Raw genomic sequence first — 13,143 nt, 5'->3', positions numbered from 1 at the left:
TTACCCTTCATTTCATTCTTCTTTACCCTATTAGCTTTCAATGCTGTGGCTGAGAGAGAGAGAGAGAGGAGTGGAGACTACATTCATGAGATGCGGTGGACAAAGGTGGCGTGGCATTATTAATTTAGGGGTGCAACTTGGGTCGGATTCAACCCTAAAAAAGGTCAACCCTCAACCCGACCCGAGTGAAACCTGACCATTTTATGATTTTTTATTTTTTTAAGCTTAAAAACTCGGGTTGGGTCGGGTTCAGGTTAGAAAAAAGGGTTACTCGGGTCAGGGTGAACCTCGTCAGGTTGGAAATCGGGTTGGGTGTGGGATGGAAAAATGGGTTCCTCTGGTCCGGTTGGCCTCAACCAGACCCGAGTTGCACCCGTACGTGGCATGGGTTGACGATAATGACAATCAAGAACTGCTAGAGGCATTGCACGTTCATAACACGTAACACGCATCAATCGGATGGATCTATGGTAGCATGTGTTGTACTAGTAGCACTAGTAGAGGACTTCGACCTTTTGCAATTAGAGAAGGTAATCGAGGCTGGCTTAGAGGATCAGATCAACAAGTTGTGGGTTCCTCAGCCTATGAGCATCGAAGATTTGTTGAAGCTGACAAAGGAACGCGATGCACACCAAATCTTCAGGAATGACGAGATGTTAGGTGCACTTGAGGTAGGAGAAGAAGAAGCCATGTAGGGAGAAGAAAATGATGATGCAAGAGTTCTGCTCCTTGTGATCAGAATGTTGTATGAAAACACGTTTCTATGTGATGTGTAGGAGGAACAAGAGCGCAAAGCTACTAAGTTGATCAAACCTTGACTTTTTGGGTTAAAGCATGTGTTTGTATATACATGCCCTCTAATTGTTATCAGAACGTTGGTGGGGTATAATATGATTGTGAGCTTAGGATCTGTGAATTTTTACGCCTGCTTTCTTTTCCATCTTCTTTCTCTCCAGTCTTCTACATACATAAAAGTATTGTACAATACGTACTCTGAACAACCTTTTCTAAAATGTTAATCTCTTATGTCTTATATTACTAGTGTTTTTGTAGGTGAGCAGTAGGATGTAAGCGATTATAAAATTTTGGAGCATTAATTATGAGAGCATCGATATCTCAGGATTGATGGAAATGAAATCCTCGTTCCTTGGCATAATCCCTTGCCGGTTGGGAGACAACTCTAGTGCCCCAACTTAGGTCTCTGCTGTACTAAGTACTACTTTCTTTCTAGTCCTTTCTGGGTCCACCAACAAATGTTGATCAGGACCGTTGATATAATGATGGGATGGCGATGGTTGGATTATCCTACCCTCTACATCAGAATTCAGAAGCTCTTTTCCCTCTTGAGATAATGGCTAAAATCAAATCTCTAAAATCTGAACGATCCCAAATATCGTAAGAAAGTACAGTGGGCCCCATAAAATCAAACTCCTAGATGCTATTTAACTATCCTCTTTATCTAATCTAAGTAACAGTTTTAGCTAAAGTAGGATTCTAAAATTTAGTAGTTCTGAGTTTGAGGGAGACTTGGCTTCTTCTCTCAATTTTTTACATCTATTTTTCTGCAGTTTAATGTTTCATTTTTACTATTCTTGTTTCCCACTTTGATAAATGTTGTGCCTCATTAATTTCTTTTTGAAGCTTTAATTAATGGTTTGAATTTCTTGGTGAGTTTTTCTAATAAGAATGCTATGCCCAATCGCTTGGATGAGATTTTTTTTCTTCTCATTTTAAGCATGCATGTGATCTAGGCTCTGTTGATCTATGGGCCCACCATGATCAACTCAACCCAACCCAACTAAGCCTTTGTCCCAAACTAGTTGGGGTCTGCTTAGAAAATTTTCACGACGAAGGTCAAAGAATCTACCCGGCTCAAATTGACTTAGTCTAATCCCGACACTAGTTGGGTTCGTCTACATGGATCATTTTCTTTCACTCTCTCCTGTCCAAGGTCATCTTCTCATTTTAACCATGCATGTGATCTAGGCTCTGTTAATCTAAGGGGCCCACCATGATGAAGAAAAAATTTTAACTGCTGATGTACTTTTGAGAGTGGAAAAACTCATTGGGCTGTGGATAGCAACAAGGAATTTGTTTCTATCTAGAAGCTAGATTTGATTAACACGGTTTTGGTTATCCCATCAAACCGTTTTTTAACCACATTCAAAGTGGATGTGGATATCTAAATGTTTGCATTCCCGTCTTCTAGAAGCAAACTAGTTTCTATCTTCTTTCCCTATTAGGAGGCACAACATTTATCTCTTACAAGGTAGGGTAGTAAGAGTACAAAAGACCTCATTTTTAAGTAGGGGTGGCAATGGTTTGGTTCCGGTTTCGGTTTGACCCCCAAACCGAGTTGAACCGAAATTTGAATCGGTTTTGGTTCTACCATGGTTTTAAATTTCGGCCGAAATCTGAAATTTCGGATTTCGGTGAGGAACGAAACGAAAATGCACTGAAACCGAAAATTCACCCTAAAAAAACGAGATTTCGATCTGCAATACCAAATTTCGCCCGAAATATCGGGATTTTGGCTGAAATTTCGGTTTTGGATAAGCTCGAAATTTTAGCCGAAACCGAAATTTAAAACCATGGGTTCTACAAAACCGAAATTCGAATCGGTTTGATTTTACCAAATCGAAACCGAACTTTCGGCTTGGTTTTGGTTTAGTTCGGCCAATTTTACCACCCCTTACTCATAATCAATGAAAATCGGGGGTAACGATTCGGTTTGATCCCCGAACCGAACCGAAATTTGAATCGGTTTGGTTCTACCGAACCGAAATTTGAAGAATTTTCAGTTCGGTTTCGGGCATGGTTTTAAATTTCGACTGAAATCCGAAATTTCGGATTTCGGTGAGGAACGAAACGAAATTGCACCGAAACTGAAATTCCCGAAATTTATAATAAAATAATACTTTCTTATTACGTTAAAGAATTTCGATCGAAATTACCGAAATTTCGCCCTAAAAAAATGGGATTTCGATTGGCAATACGAGATTTCGCCAGAAATTTCGGGCTATTTCGGTTTCGGATAAGCCCGAAATTTTAGCTGAAATCGAAATTTAAAACCATGGTTTCGGGTCGGTTTATGTTCAGTTCAGCCGATTTCGCCACTCCTATTTTTATGGGAAGTGACATATTCACTCCCTTTTATTCCCGGGCCACCCTCTAGGGTATTATGACTTATGAGTATGACTACTCTTTTTAAGTGGGGGTGACTCGGGGAGAAAAGTGGTAAATATATCATTTCTCTTTTTAATTTAATAAATGGAATTTGTACGAATTTATAGGGGTCTTTGGCAATTTCAGGCATTATCATGGGAAATTGTATGAAGACACCAAAAGTGCTAGAGGAGAAGCCCACCGCCCTAAAATCAGGTCTGCATGTCCTTTTCTTTTAGGGAAATGATTTCAGTTCTCCAATGTTTTGATAAATATGCTCGCACTTGTTTGTCGTGTAGTATTTAAAGGGTTTTAAGAGCTTTTTGAGAACCGTAATATCCTCTGATATTCCTTTAAATGTTACACGACAAACAAGTGGAGCGCATGTTTATCAAAACATCTGAGCGCATAAATCATTTCCCTTCTTTTAGTTTCTTTTTCAAAAGAAGAGGGAAAAGGTAAAATAGAGAGGGAAGACACTTTGAAAACGGGATTCCGTGTAGGAAATAAAAACGGGAGTGATGTGACGGTTGGCCTTTTCTGCATGTATTTATTGCTATTTTGGGGATTTGAGCTCCCTTATTTTGTCATTTAGTGGACGTGGCTCAAATGAACGATGCCCATTTTTATTCAGAAAACGGATTCCCGATGCCCCTTTTTATTGACAAAATGAATTCCTATTTTCCTAGCAGTGATAAAAAAGAAAGTTTGAACAAGGAGACGGTCGATTTTGATTGGGAAATGGTATATATATATATATATATATATAGAGAGAGAGAGAGAGAGAGAGAGAGAGAGAGAGGGTTTCTGTGCTCGAGTGCAGATAAGTTCGGGCACAGAAACAGGGGTGGGGCCACATTGGGAGGGGGATCCAAAGCATTCATTTGATGGGCCCTTTCATGGATAGGGTGTCCACCAAAAGTCAGCTCCATTGGATCAGCTTAGGGTGTCCATTTTTGAGGTGAAAATAGACAGATTACCACTTTCCACCTCACCAATGGACACCATAAGCTGATCCAATGGAGCTGATTTTTGGTACACACCCCATTCATGATGGGGCCTTTCAAATGAATGCTTAGGATCACCCCATCAATGTGGGCCCACCCTTGTTTCTAGCACTGGAGTGAAGATAAGCTATCTACGCTCGAGCGCAGGAACCCTTTTCTCATATATATATATATATATATATATATATATATATATATATATATATATATATTCTGTTAGATTCTGTTGAATATGTTTGCTTTAAGGAAATGACATCAGCGCTCCAATGCTTTGATATTGACACTCAAGTTACTTGTCTTTCACTATTTAAAGGGCTTGTGAGAGCTTTTTGGGAACTGTAATATTTTGGAAAGTTTCTAAAAGTCTAGAGTTTCTAAAGTTAATAGAATCCATAAAAGACAAGGATTGCTATGTTTAGGCTAATTTGAGTATGGCCTTGCATGCTTAGTAACCTTGTTCATACCCTCGAATTTGGAAACGTTTGGAAGGGAACGATGACTCTAATTGCACTTTCTAATTAGGGTTTAATTGCCAAACGAATTTGGGCACTTCAGGAAAATTCTATGGGAGCTTTTGCCTATAAAGGAGACCCTTGGTCCCTCTTGCAACACACCGCAACACTAGCAGAGAGAGAGAGAGAGAGAGAGAGAGAGAGAGAGAGAGAGAGAGAGAGAGAGAGAGAGAGAGAGGTTTCCCATAGACCTATTGGTGTGCAAGGTAAGAGACGTATCAAGGGGCATTTCTGGGCCTTCGTCGTGCTAGGAAAAGCTACGAGCAAGGGCGGAGGCACATATAGCATGAGGGGGGCCATGCCCCCCTGACTTGCAAAACTCCTTTTATATTGCATGGATGCACATGCATGCTTTAGGTTGTTTAGTGGCCATGCCCCCCCAATGACCAATGCAGCAAAGCGTAAATTAGTCCCCCCCCCAAGTGTAAATTCCCGGCTCCGCCCTTGGCTACGACGATCGTCAAATTACACACGTTCAAGCACAAGCCATGGTGAAAGGTACATCAAACCCATCTCGTCAAAATCAAGTTTTTCTTTGTTTTTCATTGCCAAATTAAGATCCAAAGGGATTGTTAAGTAGGTTTTAAAATAACATAATAACCTTTTGACAGCCCTTTAAATACTAAAAGACAAGAAACTTGAGCGCGAATATCAAAACATTGGAGCGCTGATATCATTTCCCTTGCTTTAATCTTCTTCAATCTGGTGTTCATTTGAGTTGATTGGATGCACTTATCAACTGTATTTTTTAAGACATTTGTAATTAATTATGCCTTATATATATGGGAGTTTGAACAATAGAAGAGAGAAACTTACAAACATCTTTATGCAGTGATTCCAAAGATCAGTATAAAAGATGACAAGCCTTTGGCTGCATCCGATCATTTAATATCTGTGGCTAGTGATGGTATTTTAGTAGAGAAGATGCTCTTTTCTCCTAACCTTCGAATATTCAGTTTGAGTGAGCTCATAACTGCAACAAGGAACTTCTGTGATGCAAGCCTGCTAGGAGAAGGAGGGTTCGGATGCGCGTACAAGGGATTGATAGATGATACTGGACATGTAGGGGTGCCAGTTGCTGTCAAGAAAATGAGTACCGTAGGCTTTCAAGGTTATAAGGAGTGGTTGGTAAGGATCTAGACGCTTATCTTATTTTAGTGATAAAGCAAACATATTCTCTTTAACTCTCCTTGTTTCTTCATTGCATAGAGAATTAGAGATTTCTATTAAAATGATGCCACATATCATGACACTAACTTTATGAAATTTGTGTACTTGGGCATTTGGATAGGCTGAGGTGAATTATTTAGGTCAGCTTGATCATCCTAATCTTGTGAAGCTTATCGGGTATTGTTCGGAGAATGATCAACATCTCTTAGTCTATGAATATATGTCAAAGGGCAGCCTGGATAAGCACCTTTTCAGCCGTAAGTACAGTGCAGATGTATTTTCTTTTTCTTGTTAATTATTTAGATTCTCTGTTGTATTGTTTTCCTGAGTACAAGCTAACATGATCACATTTGCATGACGAATTTGAGTGAAAAAGAAATCATTTTAAACTATGGAAAATAAAAACAGATGTAGTGCCTATTTCAGACAACCTTGGGCAGGTCAAAGCTAAAATTAATGAAAATTAGTATCTATTTGTAACTTCTGTAGTTATGTCAATATCAACTATGTACAGATCCTTGTTTCGAATGTTTATATGTTTCAGCAACCATTGATTCTGAACTATTTTTTGCATTGTTGTTACCCAAGATTTTGAATCATTGATTCTCATTCCTTCTCATTCTGAAGCCAATGTTCTTACTTGGTACCTTGTTCAATCTACTAGAATACAAGTTCTATTGATTGTTTCGTTTGTCAATTACATAATGGTTCTTCAATAAATTTGTCTTTTGCAGGTGGCAACAAACATAGCTCACTTTCCTGGGATAAGAGAGTGCGAATAGCTCTAGGAGCTGCTAAGGGTCTTTCTTTTCTGCACAATCAAAATCCTCCAGTAATATACAGGGATCTTAAGGCAGCTAACATCCTTCTCGATTCGGTATGTCCGATTGCTATCTTGTTGTCAAATGCTTGTTCTGTTACTTTAAATATTCTTGCCATGGGTGTTTAGGTTTTTATATTGATTGCTATAATGATTATCATTTCTTTTTATTTAAGTAATGTATATTTCAGAACTTGTTTTCCTTGCATTAAGGGAGTCTACTTGTTTTCATAGAGACGAGCTGATTAAAAAGTTACAGACAAAAGATTTGGGTGTAAAGGAAACAAAAAATATGCGGCAATACCAATTCCCGGATTTAATTGCATAATAATGAACTAATGTACTATGTCATCGAGGAAAATATGGTAACATGCGAAGGGTTCCAGTTTAGGTGCGGATATAAGATACTTGAGTTCGTTACATGATCAATGTTATATCATTCCTTTTGCAGAATTATGATGCAAAAATTTCTGATTTTGGCTTGGCAAAAGATGGGCCATCTGGGCTCCTAACACATGTATCGACTAGAGTATATGGTACTTTTGGTTATGCTGCCCCTGAATATATGAAAACAGGTGAGAGTTGCTAGTTTTTGGTTTCCAAAGTTAATTATTATTTTTCTTTTCCATTTGCTTTCAAAGTTAATTGTATCTATATTGGTTACCACATGGACCATTAAATAAGGCCTAGATAATTTATTCCCAAGGACGAGAGATCATATAATTCTGAATTGGTTTAAGTTCAGTTATTTATTTACCATGCATCATAAATAGCATGAGATACAATATTATGGCGTAGAATCTATTACATTTTTGGAGATCCTTGACTATCTTCTCCCTTGAGGACCCTTCTTCTTTTTATTTTCTTCGTTTCTTATTTTTCTACATTTCTCTCTTCTTGTTCTGACCATCTTGGTCATGTATCCCTTTCTTTCTCTTTTTAATATAATTCTCTTTTCCATTAAATCTGTTACTTTTTGCTATATGTTTGAGTAAAGTACGTATGCAATTCATTACCAGGCTTTTGTTATGATTGCTTAAGCAATTCATTCGGAAAAAGTTCTTTTTTTTGTTGTGTTGTGTTGTGGGTGGGTAGGGGAGGGTTAGGTAAGCTGGGATTGAACCTGCGACCTCAAGGTTGAGATACAAAGCCTCAGCCATTGAGCTACAGGCCCAACTCCTACTCTTAGAATGATTGACCTGAGGGATGCGGTATTTTTTTGTTTTTCACATCAAGATAAACTTTGCTAGATTTAGTGATTGTTTCATGTCAATATATTCCTTTATTATTATTATTATTTTTTGAATGGTTTCATGTCAACATATTCATGGAATGTATAACAGTGTACTTTACATTGTTTGACTTGGGATTGATGGTATTTCTTCATCTGCCAGACTAAGATAAACTTGACCAAGTGTAGTAATTTTATCATGTTATGAACATACATTGGCTAGATATCTAGGGGAGCATTCCATTGATGTTTCCTTTTTCAAGGTATCTATTTTTTTAGGATTTATGTGTTTACAATTTCGTTTTTCTTTATTTATTTATTTCCTGTCATAATCATTCAAAAAAAAAAAAAATTTATTTCCTCTCATAGGGTGAGATTTTTCTCGTAGAGTTTGTTGTCTGTCAAATTGACTGAACTAGTGAACTTGTAGTAGTGAGGACAAAGTGTCACTTTTGACCTGGTAGTAGCCATTCTCCTATATAGAATATTTTCATATATGAAAGGAACAACAGGGGTGTTATAATAATTTGGAAAGAAGACGGATTCGTAGAGGAAGAGAGTATTGAAAAGGAATTCTCCCTCTCCTTTCGATTCTTGAATAGGAGGACGAAAACCATGTGGACCTTATCAGCAATCACAGTCCGTTGAGGGCAATGGAGCAGAATTGATTTTGGGATGAATTGAAGAAACTAAAGGCGATATGGAGGGTTTTTTTTATCATTCCAGGAGACTTCAACACGGCTAGATTTCCCCATGAAAAGAACCATTGGGCAGAACCAGCATGAGTATGAGAAAATTGTCAAGCTTTATTCAGGATAGTGAATTGATTGATCTACTGCTGGAGGCAAAATTCACATGGACTAAACGCATACAGAAACTGAAATGCATACCGAAACCAAGACTGGAAGCATATTAGTAGTATACTTTATCAGTATTTTTTTACACAATTATATTTATGTGAATTACATTTAAAATGTCGTCTATGTATTATGTATGAACATTTATATGAATTATATGTGAAATGTGGTATATACTAAATTATCAGACACGTGCAATAGCGTATGCAACATTACGAATGACTATCTTGCTTATGTGATGGTTTCTAAAGCTCACCTGTGGGACCTTGTGGTGAAGAGAAATGAAAGGAAGTTAGCCTTATGGAAGAAGAAATAGCTGTCCTCTTGGGGGAAGATAACACTTATAAAGGCGGCCTCTGGGAATCTACCTGAAGGAAAGTGAGATAGCTAGCTTGTCCTCGTTGCATGTGCTCTTCTATTCCTATTTTTGTTCTCCTAACCGGACTGTAGAGTTTGGATCCATGATCCTTACAGAGCTTTTTTTGTTTGGTCGTTCTTTTACAGTTGAGCGCGATGAATAGGGAAACATCAAGACGTGCAAGAATCTGGATTTTTTTTTGTCCCTCCGAGGGTAGTGGCAATTGCATAGACATTGGCGTGTAAGAGAATCAACACGTGTCGCCTTAAAAGAAGAAAGTTCAATACATTTTCTGTAATAATGAAGAGTCATTGGATCACTTGATGGTGCATTGCCAATTCACATATCGACTATGACAGGCAATTATCAAAAGGTTTGGGCTTGTAGACTATGACAGGCAATTATCAAAAGGTTTGGGCTTGTATGCGTGCTACAAAGAACTATAAGGAGCACCTTGCTAAGTTGGAGTGGTGGACCGTTTGGAGAAATGGGACAAGCACTTTGGAGACTCGCCTTTTCGCACTAGTTTGTCATATTTAGAAGGAAAGGAATAATTGGGTATTCAAAGAGAAAAAGACGAGGGGGAAAATCTTTGTAGAAATCAAAATTGACCTTTTCTTTTGGGGAATAAATGACAAGTGCACACATAGGTACAATGTGAGAGAAGTGCTTAGAATGTGGCAAACGGTAATGAGAGAAAAGAAAATGAAGATCAAATCCGCGTAAATGGGTGCCGCCACCAGTCAGATGGCTGAAAGTAAACTTTGAAGGGATCTCCAAAGGCAATCTGGGCCGGGCCGGAAGTGGTGGCATTTTTTGTGACTCGAGTGGCTTATTCAGGGTCTGTGGGAGTTTGTGTTTCCAATGAGGGACCAAAGGCACTCTTGTGGGGATTAAGATGGTATGCAAATGTGGGACTTGACCCCTTAATTATAGAAGGAGGTTCAGCAAAGCAAATGTAATAGCCTGGGCAAGTAACAGGGTAAATGGACCTTGAAACACAGCCAACGTCATTTCTGAAATCAAAGACCTTGTTCGCAAAATTGGTCTACCACCTCATCATAATAGAAGACTTGCAAATGAACTAGCTGATAAATTGGCTAGAGACGGAGTGGAAAAGGAGGTTGTAGAGATTATTAGCTCAATCCAAGATGAAAAGCGATAGGAGAGGGAAGAGTAATCTGGTAGCGGTTCCATAGCCTGTTAACCAATTGTTGCAGGAGCTGTCAAAGCTAAGAACAATTCATGTCTGCAGTTCAGGGAGCCCAGCCGGAAAAATTCCGGAGAGGTTGGGCCATTAGGGCCCGTTTGGATACCTCCCATTTTGTATTTGGATTTGGAATTGAGTTTTGCATACAAAATTGAATAGCTCCGGCAGCTCATGTAGAGGGAGACAGAGAGGAAAGGAGTACTTCCTAATGGAGGGGAGAGGTTGAGGAGCAAAGAGGGTGAAGGAAACAGCCAGATCTGTAGATTTCCAATTTCTTATTTCCACAGAAAATTCAGAAATCTGATTTTTTTCATTGTCAGCTGCTGAATTAGAAATCCAAGAATTTGATCCGATCCAAGATACAATGCAAAAAGGGCTGCAAATGTGAGAAATCCAAATCAAAATCTTCTCGGCATCCAAACAGGCCCCTAAGGTTTTTTCCGACCTCCTACGACGAGTTTTCTGACTAGATTATCAGAAAGATCGCCCGAGGGACCGGAGCAGCGCCACTCTGATCGCCAGAGTTTCTTCATTCAGGTATTTACATTTTGTTTCAGTTTCTTTTCTGGGTGGGGAAGATACACAGAGACCCTATCTGGAGTGGATGTGGCTATTCAAGGTACTGCATTAGCAGGTTTATTGCACTGGTGCGAAAAAATAATGCAGGTTCCATTGGTGTCTGAGATGTGTATATGCTGCTTTTAGGAAATTACCAGGATCCAATCGAAAGTGGATCCGTCGACGCCCCAAAACACATCCATCTGAAGGACTTACCAGGGATCAGTGCAATGTATGGCCTTTGTGGCCAACTGATTCTGGCTAGATAAGACGGGGAATACTATTTGCATTTGGGGGACGCCTTGTCACCGTTGATGTAATCCGGTTACTGATAAAATGGGTTACTTTCTAAAAAAAGGAGCAGCTTTTCCTTCCAAAAACCAAGTGCTGTGAGAATTTCATGAGGGGACAAGCATATCAAAGTGACTGTATGTCAGAGTCAGATTGCAGCAGAGTAGATTTTTTACTCCATTTTTCAAATTATAGGATCAACTACTCCATTTTTCAAATTATAGGACCAAGTAGACGCTCTTTTGGGCAAGCTTGACATGATATCCACGTATCTGCCTTAGTCGTGAAGAAGAGGTCGTTTGGTACCAATCCCTTTGAGAATTGAACATGAGATATTAGACAATGTTCATGGACCCTTATCATAAACACAACAGTGAGGGATTGGTGGTTTAGCTTAGTCATGGTATGCATATAAGATTACTTAGCAATGGCAGTTTAGCCGTCATGTAGAAGGTTTCTAATATCTTCATATAGAATCCCTGTGGGACAACAACACATAGATTTGAGTTTTTGTTCCCTAATAAAATCAATGAATGATTGCACTTTGAGTACATTGTGAGCAGCTTGAATGCTAGCTACGCTGGAATACCTGTACTGGAACTAACATTTATCTCTTTAGAGATTTGAGATCACCTAGTAAGCATTTGAATTTGAAGAACTTGGAAGCTGCTCCGTCAAGGTCTTTCTTTTATTATTTATTTATGAGATTTACTTATGAGCTGTATGGGGAGATAGTATTTTCAATGTAGTTTGCACTTTGCAGTTTGTAAGTATGTGTTAAATTGAGTTTTATCATGTTCTCATTATTCTATACCTTCAGAAGTATGGACTAAATTTCTACATGACTATCATTCTCTTGTGAAGGCCGTTTGAGGGTGAAGGATGATGTGCATAGCTTTGGCGTCGTACTTCTGGAAATTTTAACTGGCCCTGAAGCTGTAGACTGTAGCAGGAGAGATAAGCTGCGGTTTCTTTTTGAGTGGGCTAAGCCTTATTTACGCGATCAGAACAAGATGATGGAAATCATAGATAGTAGGCTTGAAGGTCACTTATCCAAGAAGATCGGCAATCGTGGCTTCCATACTCGCTGTCCAATGTCTTTTAGACGAGCAGAAAAAAAGGTCTGACATGAAGATGGTGGTGGATGTGCTCAAGACACTGTCCAAAGAACCAGTATAAGAAAGAACTCCCTTTTAGCTCACTCAAATTTTGTTCAATCTGGTCTTCAGAACTATACAAGCCTCTCGAATAACCAGTCCCATGATTTAGGTGGTGCTGGAGATATGATACGAGAGCCATGAGAAACTCGAGGTGAAAGATTTTTTAAGCCATTCCATAGGTTATTCATTGCATGGATTTATCTTGTTTTCTTTGATCCTTCTCTTTTCACTGCTTAAGACAACATATTTAGATTTATCCTTTCATATACTCGAAGAGAAAAAAAAGGGATAGAAGTTTCTTTGGCCTTTGCAGAGAGTAATAAAAATGAAGAGAAGATGTTTACATGGAGCCTTCCATTGTGTTATCACTTTGTTATAATAATGCCATGAATTTTATCCTATCTATTTCCCTACCAAAACCCATTTTGCACTGGTTGACTTTCCTCTCAAAACAAGAGAAAAAGGGAAGTAATTGTTAGTGATTTTGGATTTTCAAAATCATGTATTTTGCATGTTTTAGTATTTTGGAAAATGTTTTATCAAAAGCGTTTGGGAAAAAGAAAATGTTTTCTTGGAAAGATTTGCTTTTGCAAAAGGATGTAGAAGTGTAGTTGAAAAGATAGTCCCGTACCGGATGAGAGAAAGGAAAGAGAAGGGCTTATAAAGCACTACCTTTCCTAATACTTGTTGATTGCACATTGGGTTGAACCCATGGTTGGACCCGCGGGACTGTGCAACGCACCGTTCGTACACGCGCGCGCGGCGTGGGCAATGGGCTATAGGGCGCATAGTGGCGCTTTTTTA

General features: G+C 38.8%; 1 pseudogene; it reads left to right on the top strand.

The window, feature by feature from the left end:
• Positions 1 to 467: 467 nt before the first annotated feature.
• On the top strand, positions 468 to 12,679 carry LOC143861629 (putative serine/threonine-protein kinase PBL11; annotated as a pseudogene).
• Positions 12,680 to 13,143: the final 464 nt, after the last annotated feature.

Source organism: Tasmannia lanceolata, unplaced genomic scaffold (genome assembly GCF_043159265.1).
Source record: "Tasmannia lanceolata isolate RefF3 unplaced genomic scaffold, GAP_Taslan_0.1 ptg000037l, whole genome shotgun sequence".
NCBI lineage: Eukaryota > Viridiplantae > Streptophyta > Magnoliopsida > Canellales > Winteraceae > Tasmannia > Tasmannia lanceolata.
Note: the sequence above shows the minus strand (reverse complement) of the source record. Positions and strands in the feature narration are given on the sequence as shown.